This window comes from Triticum aestivum, chromosome 3B (assembly GCF_018294505.1).
Source record: "Triticum aestivum cultivar Chinese Spring chromosome 3B, IWGSC CS RefSeq v2.1, whole genome shotgun sequence".
In the NCBI taxonomy this organism is placed as follows: Eukaryota; Viridiplantae; Streptophyta; class Magnoliopsida; order Poales; family Poaceae; genus Triticum; species Triticum aestivum.
The window spans coordinates 562,834,070-562,848,930 of NC_057801.1; positions in this window are offsets into that span (position 1 = coordinate 562,834,070).

A 14,861-nucleotide genomic window follows, 5' to 3' on the forward strand; every position below is an offset into this window, starting at 1 on the left:
GGGATAGGACACGTCATCTGTCTCTGAATCCTCCTCTGAGGAGCTATCCGTAACCAGCGAGATATGCGCTTCATCAGATAGCATAGTCTGCTCTGAAGACCTTGTTTTCACTCCAGAATTTTCCATCACCGTGTCAAATGGCTGATGCACACGAAGAGCAGTTGAATGAACTAACATTGTTTACAAATGTAATATGTAATGAAAAAAAGGATGGCCTGATATAATTTACATATAAGATGACTGGCTAAGCAGGATGGCATTGCAAAATTCACATATATGATGCCTGGCTAAACAAGATGGTGTTGCATAATTCACATAAACGATGAATAAACTAAACAGATGGCATTCACACAAAGGATGTCTAAACTAAGCAGATGACATATTTGATGTATAAAGTAAGCAATGCAAGGCACCATATGCATGATATAACCAACATCAGCATGCCAAGTGAAGGAAATATGCCCTAGAGGCAATAATAAAGTTATTATTTATTTCCTTATTTCATGATAAATGTTAATTATTCATGCTAGAATTGTATTAACCGGAAACATGATACATGTGTGAATACATAGACAAACATATAGTCACTAGTATGCCTCTACTTGACTAGCTCATTAATCAAAGATGGTTATGTTTCCTAACCATAGACATGTGTTGTCATTTGATTAATGGGATCACATCATTAGGAGAATGATGTGATTGACATGACCCATTCTGTTAGCCTAGCACTTGATCGTTTAGTATGTTGCTATTGCTTTCTTCATGACTTATACATGTTCCTGTAACTATGAGATTATGCAACTCCCGTTTACCGGAGGAACACTTTGGGTGCTACCAAACTTCACAACGTAACTGGGTGATTATAAAGGAGTACTACAGGTGTCTCCAAAGGTACATGTTGGGTTGGCGTATTTCGAGATTAGGTTTTGTCAATCCGATTGTCGGAGAGGTATCTCTGGGCCCTCTCGGTAATGCACATCACTATAAGCCTTGCAAGCAATGTGACTAATGAGTTAGTTGCAGGATGATGCATTATGTAACAAGTAAATAGACTTGCCGGTAACGAGATTGAACTAGGTATTGGATACCGACGATCGAATCTCGAGCAAGTAACATACCGATGACAAAGGGAACAAAGTATGTTGTTATGCGGTTTGACCGATAAAGATCTTCGTAGAATATGTAGGAGCCAATATGGGCATCCAGGTTCCACTATTGGTTATTGACCAAGAATAGTTCTAGGTCATGTCTACATAGTTCTCGAACCCGTAGGGTCCGCACGCTTAAGGTTTCGATGACAGTTATATTATGAGTTTATGAGTTTTGATGTACCGAAGGAGTTTGGAGTCCCGGATAAGATCGGGGACATGACGAGGAGTCTCGAAATGGTCAAGACGTAAAGATCAATATATTGGACGACTATATTCGGAGTTCGGAAAGGTTCCGAGTGATTCGGGTCTTTATCGGAGTACCGGAGAGTTACGGGAATTCGCCGGGGAGAAGTATTGGGCCTTATTGGGCCATACGGGAAAGAGAGAGGGGCTGCCTAGGGCAGGCCGCGCGCCCCCCCAAGGCCTAGTCCGAATTGGACTAGGGGGAGGGGCCGCACCCCCTCCTTCCTTCCCTTCTCTCTTCCCCTTCCTTCTCTCCTACTCCTACTAGGAAAGGAGGAGTCCTACTCCCGGTGGGAGTAGGACTCCCCCTTGGGCGCACCTCCTCCTCCTTGGCCGGCCCTCCCCTTGCTCCTTTATATACGGGGGCAGGGGGCACCCCATAAAACGCAAGTTGATCTATGGATCGTTCCTTAGCCGTGTGCAGTGCCCCCCTCCACCATATTCCACCTCGGTCATATCGTCGCGAAGTTTAGGCGAAGCCCTGCGCCGGTAGAGCATCATCATCGTCACCACGCCGTCGTGCTGACGGAACTCATTCCCGAAGCTTTGCTGGATCGGAGCCTGGGGATCGTCATCGAGCTGAACGTGTGCTGAACTCGGAGGTGTCGTACGTTCGATACTTGGATCGGTCGGATCGTGAAGACGTACGACTACATCAACCGCGTTGTCATAACGCTTCCGCTTACGGTCTACGAGGGTACGTGGACAACACTCTCCCCTCTTGTTGCTAAGCCATCACCATGATCTTGCGTGTACGTAGGAATTTTTTTGAAATTACTACGTTCCCCAACAGTGGCATCCGAGCCTAGGTTTTATGCGTTGATGTTATATGCACGAGTAGAACACAAGTGAGTTGTGGGCGATACAAGTCATACTGCTTACCAGCATGTCATACTTTGGTTCAGCGGTATTGTGAGATGAAGCGGCCCGGACCGACATTACGCGTACGCTTACGCGAGACTGGTTTCATCGTTACGAGCACTTGTGCTTAAAGGTGGCTGGCGGGTGTCTGTCTCTCTCACTTTAGCTGAATCGAGTGTGGCTACGTCCGGTCCTTGCGAAGGTTAAAACAGCACTAACTTGATGAACTATCATTGTGGTTTTGATGCGTAGGTAAGAACGGTTCTTGCTAAGCCCGTAGCAGCCACGTAAAATTTGCAACAACAAAGTAGAGGACGTCTAACTTGTTTTTGCAGGGCATGTTGTGATGTGATATGGTCAAGATGTGATGAGATATAAGTTGTTGTATGAGATGATCATGTTTTGTTGAAGTTATCGGCAACTGGCAGAAGCCCTATGGTTGTCTCTTTGTTGCATAGGATGCAAGTGCCAAATAATTGCTTTACTTTATTGCTATGCGATAGCAATAGTTGCAAGAGCAATAGTTGGCGAGACGACCAGGTAACGACACATTGATATAGATCAAGATGATGAAGATCATGGTGTCGTGCCGGTAACGATAGAGATCATGACAGTACTTTGGAGATGGAGATCAAAGGCGCAAGATGATCATGGCCATATCATGTCACATATTTTGATTGCATATGATGTTTATCTGTTATACATCTTATTCTGTTTTGTTTGACGGTAGCATTTTAAGATGATCTCTCACTAATTATCAAGAAGTGTTCTCCCTGAGTATGCACCGTTGCGAAAGTTCTTCGTGCTGAGACACCACGTGATGATCAGGTGTGATAGGCTCTACGTTCAAATACAACGGGTGCAAAATAGTTGGACACGCGGAATACTCAGGTTAAACTTGACGAGCCTAGCATACACAGATATGGCCTCGGAACACGGAGACCAAAAGGTCGAGCGTGAATCATATAGTAGAAATGATCAACATATTGATGTTCACCGTTGAAACTACTCCACCTCACGTGATGATCGGACATGGTGTAGTTGATATGGATCACGTAATCACTTAGAGGATTAGAGGGATGTCTATCTAAGTGGGAGTTCTTAAGTAATATGATTAATTGAACTTAATTTATCATGAACTTAGTCCTGGTAGTATTTTGCAAATTATGTTGTAGATCAATAGCTTGCGTTGTTGCTTTCATATGTTTATTTTGATATGTTCCTGGAGAAAATTGTGTTGAAAGATGTTAGTAGCAATGATGCGGATTGGATCCTTGATCTGAGGTTTATCCTCATTGCTGCACAGAAGAATTATGTCCTTAATGCACCGCCAGTGACAGACCTATTGCAGGAGCAGACGCAGACGTTATGAACGTTTGGCTAGCTCAATATGACGACTACTTGATAGTTTAGTGCACCATGCTTTACGGCTTAGAATCGGGACTTCAAAGATGTTTTGAACGTCATGGACCATATGAGATGTTCCAAGAATTGAAGTTAATATTTCAAGCAAATACCCGAGTTGAGAGATATGAAGTCTCCAACAAGTTCTATAGCTAAAAGATGGAGGAGAATTGCTCAACTAGTAAGCATGTGCTCAGATTGTCTGGGTACTTCAATAACTTGAATCAAGTGGGAGTTAATCTTCCAGATAAGATAGTGATTGACAGAATTCTCTAGTCATCATCACTAAGTTACTAGAACTTCGTGATGAACTATAGTATGCAAGGGATGACGAAAACAATTCCCGAGCTCTTCATGATGTTGAAATCGACGAAGGTAGAAATCAAGAAAGAGCATCAAGTGTTGATGATTGACAAGACCACTAGTTTCAAGAAAAGGGCAAAGGGAAAGAAAGGGAACTTCAAGTAGAATGACAAGCAAGTTTTTACTCCCACGAAGAAGCCCAAAGCTGAACCAAAGCCTGAAACTGAGTGCTTACATTGCAAAGGAAATGGTCACTGGAAGCGGAAATGCCCTGAATATTTGGTGGATAAGAAGGATGGCAAAGTGAACAAGGGTATATTTGATATACAGGTTATTGATGTGTGCCTTACTAGTGTTTATAGTAGATCCTGAGTATTTGATACTTGTTCGGTTGCTAAGATTAGTAACTCGAAACAGGAGTTACAAAATAAACAGAGAGTAGTTGAAGGGGAAGTGACGATGAGTGTTGGAAGTAGTTCCAAGATTGATATGATCATCATCGCACACTCCCTATACTTTCGGGATTAGTGTTAAACCTAAATAAATGTTATTTGGCATTTGCGTTGAGCATGAACATGATTTGATCGTGTTTATTGCGATACGGTTATTCATTTAAAGTTAGAGAATAATTGTTATTTTGTTTACATGAATAAGACCTTCGATGGTTATACACCCAATGAAAATAGTTTGTTGGATCTCGATCATAGTGATACACATATTCATAATATTGATGCCAAAAGATGCAAAGTTAATAATGATAGTGCAACTTATTTGTGGCACTGCCGTTTGGGTCATATCGGTGTAAAGCGCATGAAGAAACTCCATAAAGATGGATTTTCGGAATCACTTGGTTATGAATCATTTGATGCTTGCGAACCGTGCCTTTTGGGCAAGATGACTAAAACTCCATTCTCCGGAACAATGGAACAAGCTACTGACTTATTGGAAATAATACATACCGATGTATGCGATCCAATGAGTGTTGATGCTCGTGGCAAGTATCGTTATTTTCTGACCTTCACAAGATGATTTGAGCAGATATGGGTATATCTACTTGATGAAACATAAGTCTGAAATAGTTGAAAGGTTCAAAGAATTTCAGAGTGAAGTGGAAAAATCATCGTAACAAGAAAATAAAGTTTCTGCGATCTGATCGCGGAGACGAATATTTGAGTTATGAATTTGGCCTTCAATGAAAACAATGTGGAATAGTTTCACAGCTCACGCCACCTGGAACACCACAATGTTAATGGTGTGTCCGAACGTCATAACAGTACTTTATTGGATATAGTGCAATCTATGATGTCTCTTATCGGTTTTACCACTATCGTTTTGGGGTTGTGCATTAGAGACAACTGCATTCACGTTAAAAGGGCACCATCTAAATCCGTTGATACGACACCGTATGAACTATGGTTTAGCAGTAAACCTAAGCTGTCGTTTCTTAAAGTTTGGAGTTGTGGTGCTTATATGAAAAAGGTTTTCAACCTGATAAGCTCAAACCCAAATCGGAGAAGTGCGTCTTCATAGAATACCCAAAGGAAACTATTGGGTACACCTTCTATCACAGATCCGAAGGCAAGTTATTCGTTGCTAAGATGGATCCTTTCTAGAGAAGGAGTTTCTCTCGAAAGAAGTGAGTGGGAGGAAAGTAGAACTTGATGAGGTAATTGTACTTTCTCCCTTATTGGAAAGTAGTTCATCACAGAAATCAGTTCCAGTGATTACTACACCAATTAGTGAGGAAAGTTAATGATGATGATCATGAAACTTCAGACCAAGTTGCTGCCAAACCTCGTAGGTCTTCCAGAGTAAGATCCACACCAGAGTGGTACGGTAATCATGTTTTGGAAGTCATGTTACGAGACCATGATGAACCTACGAACTATGAGGAAGCGATGATGAGCCCAGATTCCACGAAATGGCTTGAGGCCATAAAAATCTGAGATATGATCCATGTATGAGAAAAAAGTATGGACTTTGATTGACTTGCTCAAATGATCAGCAAGCCATGTTAAATAAATGGATCTTCAAGAGGAAGACGGACACTGATAGTAGTGTTACTATCTACTAAGCTCAACTTGTTGCGAAATGTTTTCAACAAGTTCAAGGTGTTAAATATGATGAGTTTTTCTCACTCGTATCGAAGCTTAAGTCTGTCTGAATCATGTTAGCAATTGCCACATTTTATGAAATCTGGCAAATGGATGTCAAAACTGCATTCCTTAATGGATTTATTAAAGAAGAGTTGTATATGATGCAACCAGAAAGTTTTTGTCTATCCTAAATATGCTAACAAAGTGTGCAAGCTCCAGCAATCCATCAATGGACTGGTGCAAGCATCTCGGAGTTGGAATATACGCTTTGATGGGTTGATCAAAGCATATGGTTTTATACAGATTTTTGGAAAGAACTGTATTTACAAGAAAGTGAGTGGGAGCACTACAACATTTCTGATAAGTATATGTGAATGACATATTATTAATTGGAAATGATGTAGAATTTTCTGGAAAGCATAAAGGAGTGTTTGAAAGGAGTTTTTCAAAGAAAGACCTCGGTGAAGCTGCTTACACATTGAGAATCAAGATCTATATAGATAGATCAAGACGCTTGATAAATTTTTCAATGAGTACAAACCTTGATAAATTTTTTGAAGTAGTTCAAAATGGAACAGTCAAAGAAAGAGTTCTTGCCTGTGTTGCAAGGTATGAAATTGAGTAAGACTCAAATCCCGACCACGGCAGAAAATAGAAAGAGAATGAAAGTCATTCCCTATGCATCAGTCATAGGTTCTATAAAAGTATGCCATGCTATGGACCAGAACTATTGTATACTCTGCCCTGGTTTGGCAAGGGAGTACAATAGTGATCTAAGAGTAGATCACTGGACATTGGTCAAAATTATCCTTAGTGGAATAAGGAGATGTTTCTCGATTATGGAGGTGATAAAAGAGTTCGTCGTAAAAGTTACATCGATGCAAACTTTTACATTGATCCAGATGACTCTAAGTCTCAATCTGGATACATATTGAAAGTGGGAGCAATTAGCTAGAGTAGCTACGTGCAGAGCATTGTGGACATAGAATATTTGCAAAATACATACGGCTCTAAATATGACAAACCCGTTGACTAAGCTTCTCTCACGAGCAAAACATGATCATACCTTAGTATTCTTTTGGGTGTTAATCACATAGTGATGTGAACTAGATTATTGACTCTAGTAAACCCTTTGGGTGTTGATCACATGATGATGTGAACTATGGGTATTAAACACATGCAGATGTGAATATTGGTGTTAAATCACATAACGATGTGAACTAGATTATTGACTCTAGTGCAAGTGGGAGACTGAAGGAAATATGCCCTAGAGGCAATAATAAAGTTATTATTTATTTCCTTATTTCATGATAAATGTTTATTATTCATGCTAGAATTGTATTAACCAGAAACATGATACATGTGTGAATACATAGACAAACATATAGTCACTAGTATGCCTCTACTTGACTAGCTCATTAATCAAAGATGGTTATGTTTCCTAACCATAGACATGTGTTGTCATTTGATTAATGGGATCGAATCATTAGGAGAATGATGTGATTGACATGACCCATTCCGTTAGCCTAGCACTTGATCGTTTAGTATGCTGCTATTGCTTTCTTCATGACTTATACATGTTCCTGTAACTATGAGATTATGCAACTCCCGTTTACCGGAGGAACACTTTGGGTGCTACCAAACGTCACAACGTAACTGGGTGATTATAAAGGAGTACTACAGGTGTCTCCAAAGGTACATGTTGGGTTGGCGTATTTCGAGATTAGGTTTTGTCAATCCGATTGTCGGAGAGGTATCTCTAGGCCCTCTCGGTAATGCACATCACTATAAGCCTTGCAAGCAATGTGACTAATGAGTTAGTTGCGGGATGATGCATTATGTAACGAGTAAAGAGACTTGCCGGTAACGAGATTGAACTAGGTATTGGATACCGACGATCGAATCTCGGGCAAGTAACATACCGATGACAAAGGGAACAAAGTATGTTGTTATGCGGTTTGACCAATAAAGATCTTCATAGAATATGTAGGAGCCAATATGGGCATCCAGGTTCCACTATTGGTTATTGACCAAGAATAGTTCTAGGTCATGTCTACATAGTTCTCGAACCCGTAGGGTCCGCACGCTTAAGGTTTCGATGACAGTTATATTATGAGTTTATGAGTTTTGATGTACCGAAGGAGTTCGGAGTCCCGGATGAGATCGGGGACATGACGAGGAGTCTCGAAATGGTCGAGACGTAAAGATCAATATATTGGACGACTATATTCGGAGTTCGGAAAGGTTCCGAGTGATTCGGGTGTTTATCGGAGTACCGGAGAGTTACGGGAATTCGCCGGGGAGAAGTATTGGGCCTTATTGGGCCATACGGGAAAGAGAGAGGGGCTGCCGAGGGCAGGCCGCGCCCCCCAAGGCCTAGTACGAATTGGACTAGGGGGAGGGGCCGCACCCCCTCCTTCCTTCCCTTCTCTCTTCCCCTTCCTTCTCTCCTACTCCTACTAGGAAAGGAGGAGTCCTACTCCCGGTGGGAGTAGGACTCCCCCATTGGGCACGCCTCCTCCTCCTTGGCCGGCCCTCCCCTTGCTCCTTTATATACGGGGGCAGGGGGGCACCCCATAAAACACAAGTTGATCTACGGATCGTACCTTAGCCGTGTGCGGTGCCCCCCTCCACCATATTCCACCTCGGTCATATCGTCGCGGAGTTTAGGCGAAGCCCTGCGCCGGTAGAGCATCATCATCGTCAACACGCCGTCGTGCTGACGGAACTCATTCCCGAAGCTTTGTTGGATCGGAGCCTGGGGATGGTCATCGAGCTGAACGTGTGCTGAACTCGGAGGTGCCGTACGTTCGGTACTTGGATCGGTCGGATCGTGAAGACGTACGACTACATCAACCGCGTTGTCATAACGCTTCCGTTTACGGTCTACGAGGGTGCGTGGACACTCTCCCCTCTCGTTGCTATGCCATCACCATGATCTTGCGTGTACGTACGAATTTTTTTGAAATTACTATGTTCCCCAACACCAAGTTAGAGCGAAGACCTCAAGGGGGTAAATAGGAGTGGTCTTGTCCTTCTGAATCCCCCTCAGAATAGATATCTTCCTCTCAATTACAATCCGAAATGGGTGGAGGGGGGCTGCCTTTGCGCCTACCATAGAGCGACGTCTGCATGAAATTTTATTGCCACGCAAGGCTCGTCTCTTTTGCTCTACATGTTCAATTCCATTGTTTACAATAACTGTCATGCATAGGAATAAAACATAGTGAGATTATGTAAGGAGTGCATGCAGAAATCCAGAGATGGTAGCAACTTGTGAATAGACCCAAAACCAATAATAGCAGGCAGATAATGGCTTCAGTTAAAAAATACAGATAATGGCTTCTTTACTGTTTGTTTCCCACCCAACATGGAACTCATAGTAGACACCGGAAATTAACCAGATAGTAGATAGATACTATTGATTGCGGCCCCGATATGTACCCCACAACCATTTAAAAACTCAAGTTTGACCATTAGTTTGGAGCTGACTCATAGTCTAATCGGTGAACATGATGATAAAGTAGCATGTAATATTAAGCGATGCATAACAAAAGCAGACACGAAAGAGTGCGACCTCTCATGCGGACCCGTGTAGTCCTGAAGGTCATCTGCTCGATTGATGATGGTAATGCAGTTTTCACTGCCGGCGGCGGGGAAGAAGATCTGAGGCGGGGACGAAGATCTGAGGCGGCGAAAGACAGTCTGGAGGCTGGATCCCTGCTATGCTGAACCCTTCTATCGTTGGAGGAACTGAGCTGGGGTGGACGACGGCGCAGCAGGAGTGGGACAAACCATGCAAGGTTTTCTTTTACAACTATCTGTAAGAGAAGTAATTCTGTAAGGGCTCGTTTGAATTGGAGGATTCTAACAATGCAGGGATAGGAAATAGACAAGAATAGGATAGGAATGCACATGCAAAACAGAGAATTTAAAAACACATGATTTCTGCCAATCTGGGTGTTTGATTCACAAGAATTGGAAGATCACAGGATGCAAAGAAGCATGGTGAGATTAAGTCAAACCACAAGAAAATGTACGGTTATAATGCTATTATGCTACTATCTCTTAGTCGTGTGCTTCATGAATAGGAATTTGAAAAGGAGGACAAGTGAAAATTAAAATTCCTATGTTTTTTCTTTCAAGGAGACACTAAAGGAACAAATACTACAGTTTTCCTTTGCTCCATTCCTATGAACCAAATCCATGAATAGTAGTACCATAGGAAACTTTCCAGTTCCTATGTTTTTCATTCACTTTTCCTTTCAAGCACTGGCGATTCTAGTAGGCAGGCTTGAGCAAGGAAAAGACTACACTAAAAAAATGTTTTTGTGCTACTTCTATTACTTTGGACCCAGGCCACTGCCCTACTAGCTCAACTCCTAGGGCCATCGACAAATGCACAGCTCAAACACGTAGAGATAAATAATGATGGCATTCAAGAGAGTCCATCACGGATAGCTAAGTTGCCTGGTACCTCACTGCTTGTCATATAGTAGGATAAAATAATCGTATTTCCCGTTACTATGTGTGCCCAGTGGACAAAATATATAACATGTAGAGTAAAAAGAGATGCAACAAGTGTACAACCTCTTTGGCAAAGCCATGTCGATCTCAGCATGATTGGGTTGGCCGGTGAGGATGCTCCGACTGACTTGGCTGTCAGAGGAGGGGAAGAAGATCTTAGGCGTCTAGAGATGGAGCCCGAGGTACTGCTCCGCTATGATGGAGGGTTTCGTTGTTGGAGCAGCTCTGGTGAGTTGTACGATGCCAAGGCTGAAGCGGGACAAGAGAGACAACGTTAACCTAAGTGGAATTCTAATAGCATCTCCAGTAGATGACGTAAAATACATAACCACAAAGTGCTAGATGTAAAATACATCAGCCGCTCATCTCTGAACTTAACTGTCAAAACTGAATTTAACTGTCGAAACTGAACTTAACTATCAAAACTGAATTTTGCTGTCAAAACTGAATTTTACTGTCGAAACTGAATGCACTAGCAAGGTGAGGCTACACATCAGTCGACTGACTTTTTCATCTCTGGTCAGTCAATTTTGCAGCCGTTGGATACGAAATCAAGGGCATGCAGTTCATTTTCAACCTCCACCCCCTGAGCCGCCAGCCCCCACCAGCCAAACAACCGCCCCTCGTCGCATGCGGTCGGCGGTGCGCCGCCCCGCCCACCCCGAAAACACTCCCCACCGTTGGTCCGCCGCTGCCCCGGCCATCCCTCTAGGGCCCGCTGTGCTAAGCTTTTTCTCTAGCGAACCCCACGCCACCGCTCCACCACCGCCAGTGACCACCACCCCCACCCTGAACCCTAAGATAGATAGTGGGGTACCTCTCCGGCGTGCCCCCCTTCCCGCTGCAGCTGGTTCTTCCTTAACTCCGACGAGCCCCCCACCCCTTGAAAATCGACTGACCCAAAAGTCGATTCAGTCAACTGAAGTGTAGCTAAATCGGAGTAGCGTTGCAAGCAATAGCAAGAGCGAGAGTAGCAGCGCGATCAAGAGCAATAGCAAGAGCAGACTAGGCAGGGGACCGAGAGCAAGAGCAGAGCAGCAGCGCGAGCAAGAGCTAAAGCAATAGCAGCTCCTACGGATGTGGACGTCGCCGCCGAGGGAGCGACGCCGTGGAGGAAGTGGCTGGCGACACCGTCGTGGATGGAGCCACGCCGTGTCGGCTCGGGACCGAGTGTCAGCAGCACCGTGAGATCGAATCAAGAAGAAAATGCGACGATTAGTGTGCAACCTCTTTGGTGGCATTGATTAGGCCACAGCTTCATCCGAGAAAACGGTGATGATGATGCTCTTCCAGTGGTGCAGGTGAAGATGGTGGTGTGGGAATGGAGGTGGCGCGAAAGATGAGGGGAACGTCGGGGCAGCTCCTTGGAGGTGGAGGACGGGGTGGCTGAACCGGGGGACAACCAGATCAATGACGGATCCTCATCCAGTACGATGGATGAGGGACGTCGAGGTGTTGCTGTGGACGACGTCATCGAGGAAGAGGCTCCGGCTGGGTGGCGGACGGAGGAGGGTGTGGGGCTTCACGGGTTTTCCCGGCCTCGGTGTATGAATGGGTGGGCGGATGGGATGGGAGTGGGGAACCATGGCTTAGGGACGCGCTTGTCCGAAATGTGGGGTAAGTTATGAAAGTACCCCCACCGATTTGAGGCAGTTCTTTCGGTTCAGGGGTATCACGGGCATTTCGCGTGTCGGGATTTAATAGGAGGTGGGAGTTTTCGCGTTTTGTAATTTTGGAATAGCAAGGCGCGGGTTGAGATGGAGGGTGTTGTCGGAGCACAACGAGACAAAGATATATCTTAAATATTTCGGGCTAACAAGGCGCGGGTTGAAATTTTCGGACAAGCCTAACGTGTACTGTACCAAATCAATTCGCACTATAAATGTCATTCAAAACTTTGAATTCATGTTATGTTCAATTAAAATATTTCACTACATGTATAATGCATGCAACCTACTACTCAAATGAACGTTTTAGTGCATTCCAAACGTATATACTACCGTTTCAATATGAACTAAATTTGAATTCATTTCTCTATTTGAATAAGATCTACAGTAATGATTGTTGTGAAGTCAAAGCATTTGAATCGTTTCTCTATTTTAATAAGATCTACAATCATCAATATTGTCAAGTTAAACCATCGTTTGTGTATTATCTTCACAGCACACCACATGATTAGTCTCGAGTTACATAACTATGTGTATTATATGAACTCAAACTCGATTTTTTTGAATCCACTTTATGTTGATTTCAAATCACATTACATTTCTAGCTCTAGCTAGATCTTCATAATCTAAACCATGTCTCATATGTATAATGTGTTTATCACATTATGTATGGTGCCCCGTCCCCTACGCCTACAAGTATTTAGATGTGAGTTGCAAACACCACACATTACCACAAATTCAAATAAAATGTGAGAATGTTCGACATATAGTATTGTTTAGATTGTTCGATATTTAGTTGTAAGCTGCAAACGCCACACATTATCACAAATTCAAATAAAATGTGAGATTGTCTGATGTATAGTATGGTTTAGATTGTTCGACATTTAGCTATGAGTTGCAAACGCCATGCATTATCACATTATGGTATAACATGTGCAAAACCACAGCATGCGTATCATCGCTATATTCATGCATGCATATGTTTAAAACACTATGATCTCCTATTCAAATATATGAATCCACTTTCATATAAAATTATGATCTTTGTTAGTCTCTTACACCCACACAATCCTCTAACCTTTGTAGCTACCACTAACTTTCTCTCGTGCATGCACACGCCCTCCTCGCCCTCCCCCTCCCTCAACATTCTATCCATCGCACACATTCATTTTTTTTCTTTAGGTCATTCTCCCAGAGTCTCCACAACTCCTTTCTGACACACACCGATCGATAAACCTCTCTAGTGATGTCTGCCTACAACACACACATGCACCTTCAATCTCCTCCTTTATGTGTCCTTGCCTCGTGTCTCTCATACTGTCCCACACACGTGTAAACTCTCGCCCCTCTTTTCATCGATCTCACAACCGCACACTCCTCCCCCTATCTAGCTAGTAGTTGGGCCTCTCGCACCACCTCCTAGCTCCATTCTCTCTGTCTATCCGTCTCACTGGGCCTTATTTGCCTCTAACAAATGGACATACACCGACTGATCTCCCGCTATACATATAGCTAGCTAGGTCCTTATAACTCGTTTTCCCCATGCGTCGATCGATCTACCTCATTAGTTATGTCTCTCCCTTCCTCCGACAAACAACAATTGATCTATCGGTCTAGTTAGGTTTGCTTACCAAACACATGGTTCCCCTTCATCATCCATGGATGCGTCCCGATACATCTATCATGCACAGGCACAAACAGAAACACATCCCCACTCTTATTGATAATATTGCAGTTCCACCCTCAGTTTGTCTAGTAGGCCTCTCCCACCATCTTCGAGAAGCAACTCCATCACCCATCTAGCACTCTACCCCTCTCCCCCCTCTCTCCATCCTCTCTCTCTCTCTCTGTCCCATCCTATTTCCTGTCCTTCAGTTATGTATGGATGTCGACCGATCTCCCTCAAGACATAGCTAGGCCTCTCCTTCTCAACACATATACGAGTCATTCTACCTCTATAGTTAGGCCTCTGCCTACCCCTCCCCTCACCCCTCCCCCCACACACCGATACATCGAGCGCTCTAGTCATGTCTCCCTGCCACACACAAACTTGACATGTGCCCTCTAACGTTTCGGTAGATCAGTCGCCCTATATCTTTGACTTGCACAGACACACAATTTCGATGGATCTCTTCATCGATCTCGCACCCACCCACTTGATCCTCTCTTTGACTCTATCGATATCTATGACCCCTCCCTCTCTTCTCGTGGATCGCCCGACCCTCTGTATATGATATGGATAGGCCTCCATTTCACACACATTGCATGCAAAATTTTGTTTGAGATGTCATCGACACATATTCCCACAAATACATTCACGAAATCAACCCCCCCCCAAAACAAAAAACACTCACGAACGCAGTTTGTATCTCTCACACACACCCACGTAGGTGGGGGACGTGCACGAAGAGAAGAGGTGCATGCACGTCGCACATACTCCTATCTTTTTCTCAACCACACCCGTGCGGGTACACGGTGGAGCTCATTTCTGTATGAAAAGGCAGCCCATGTGGTAATTTGGCACGTGTACTGGTTGTCCACTTGGTGGAGGGAGGATCATCTACCACGGGTGAACAAACAAATTGCAACTTGACGCGTTATGTTAAAAA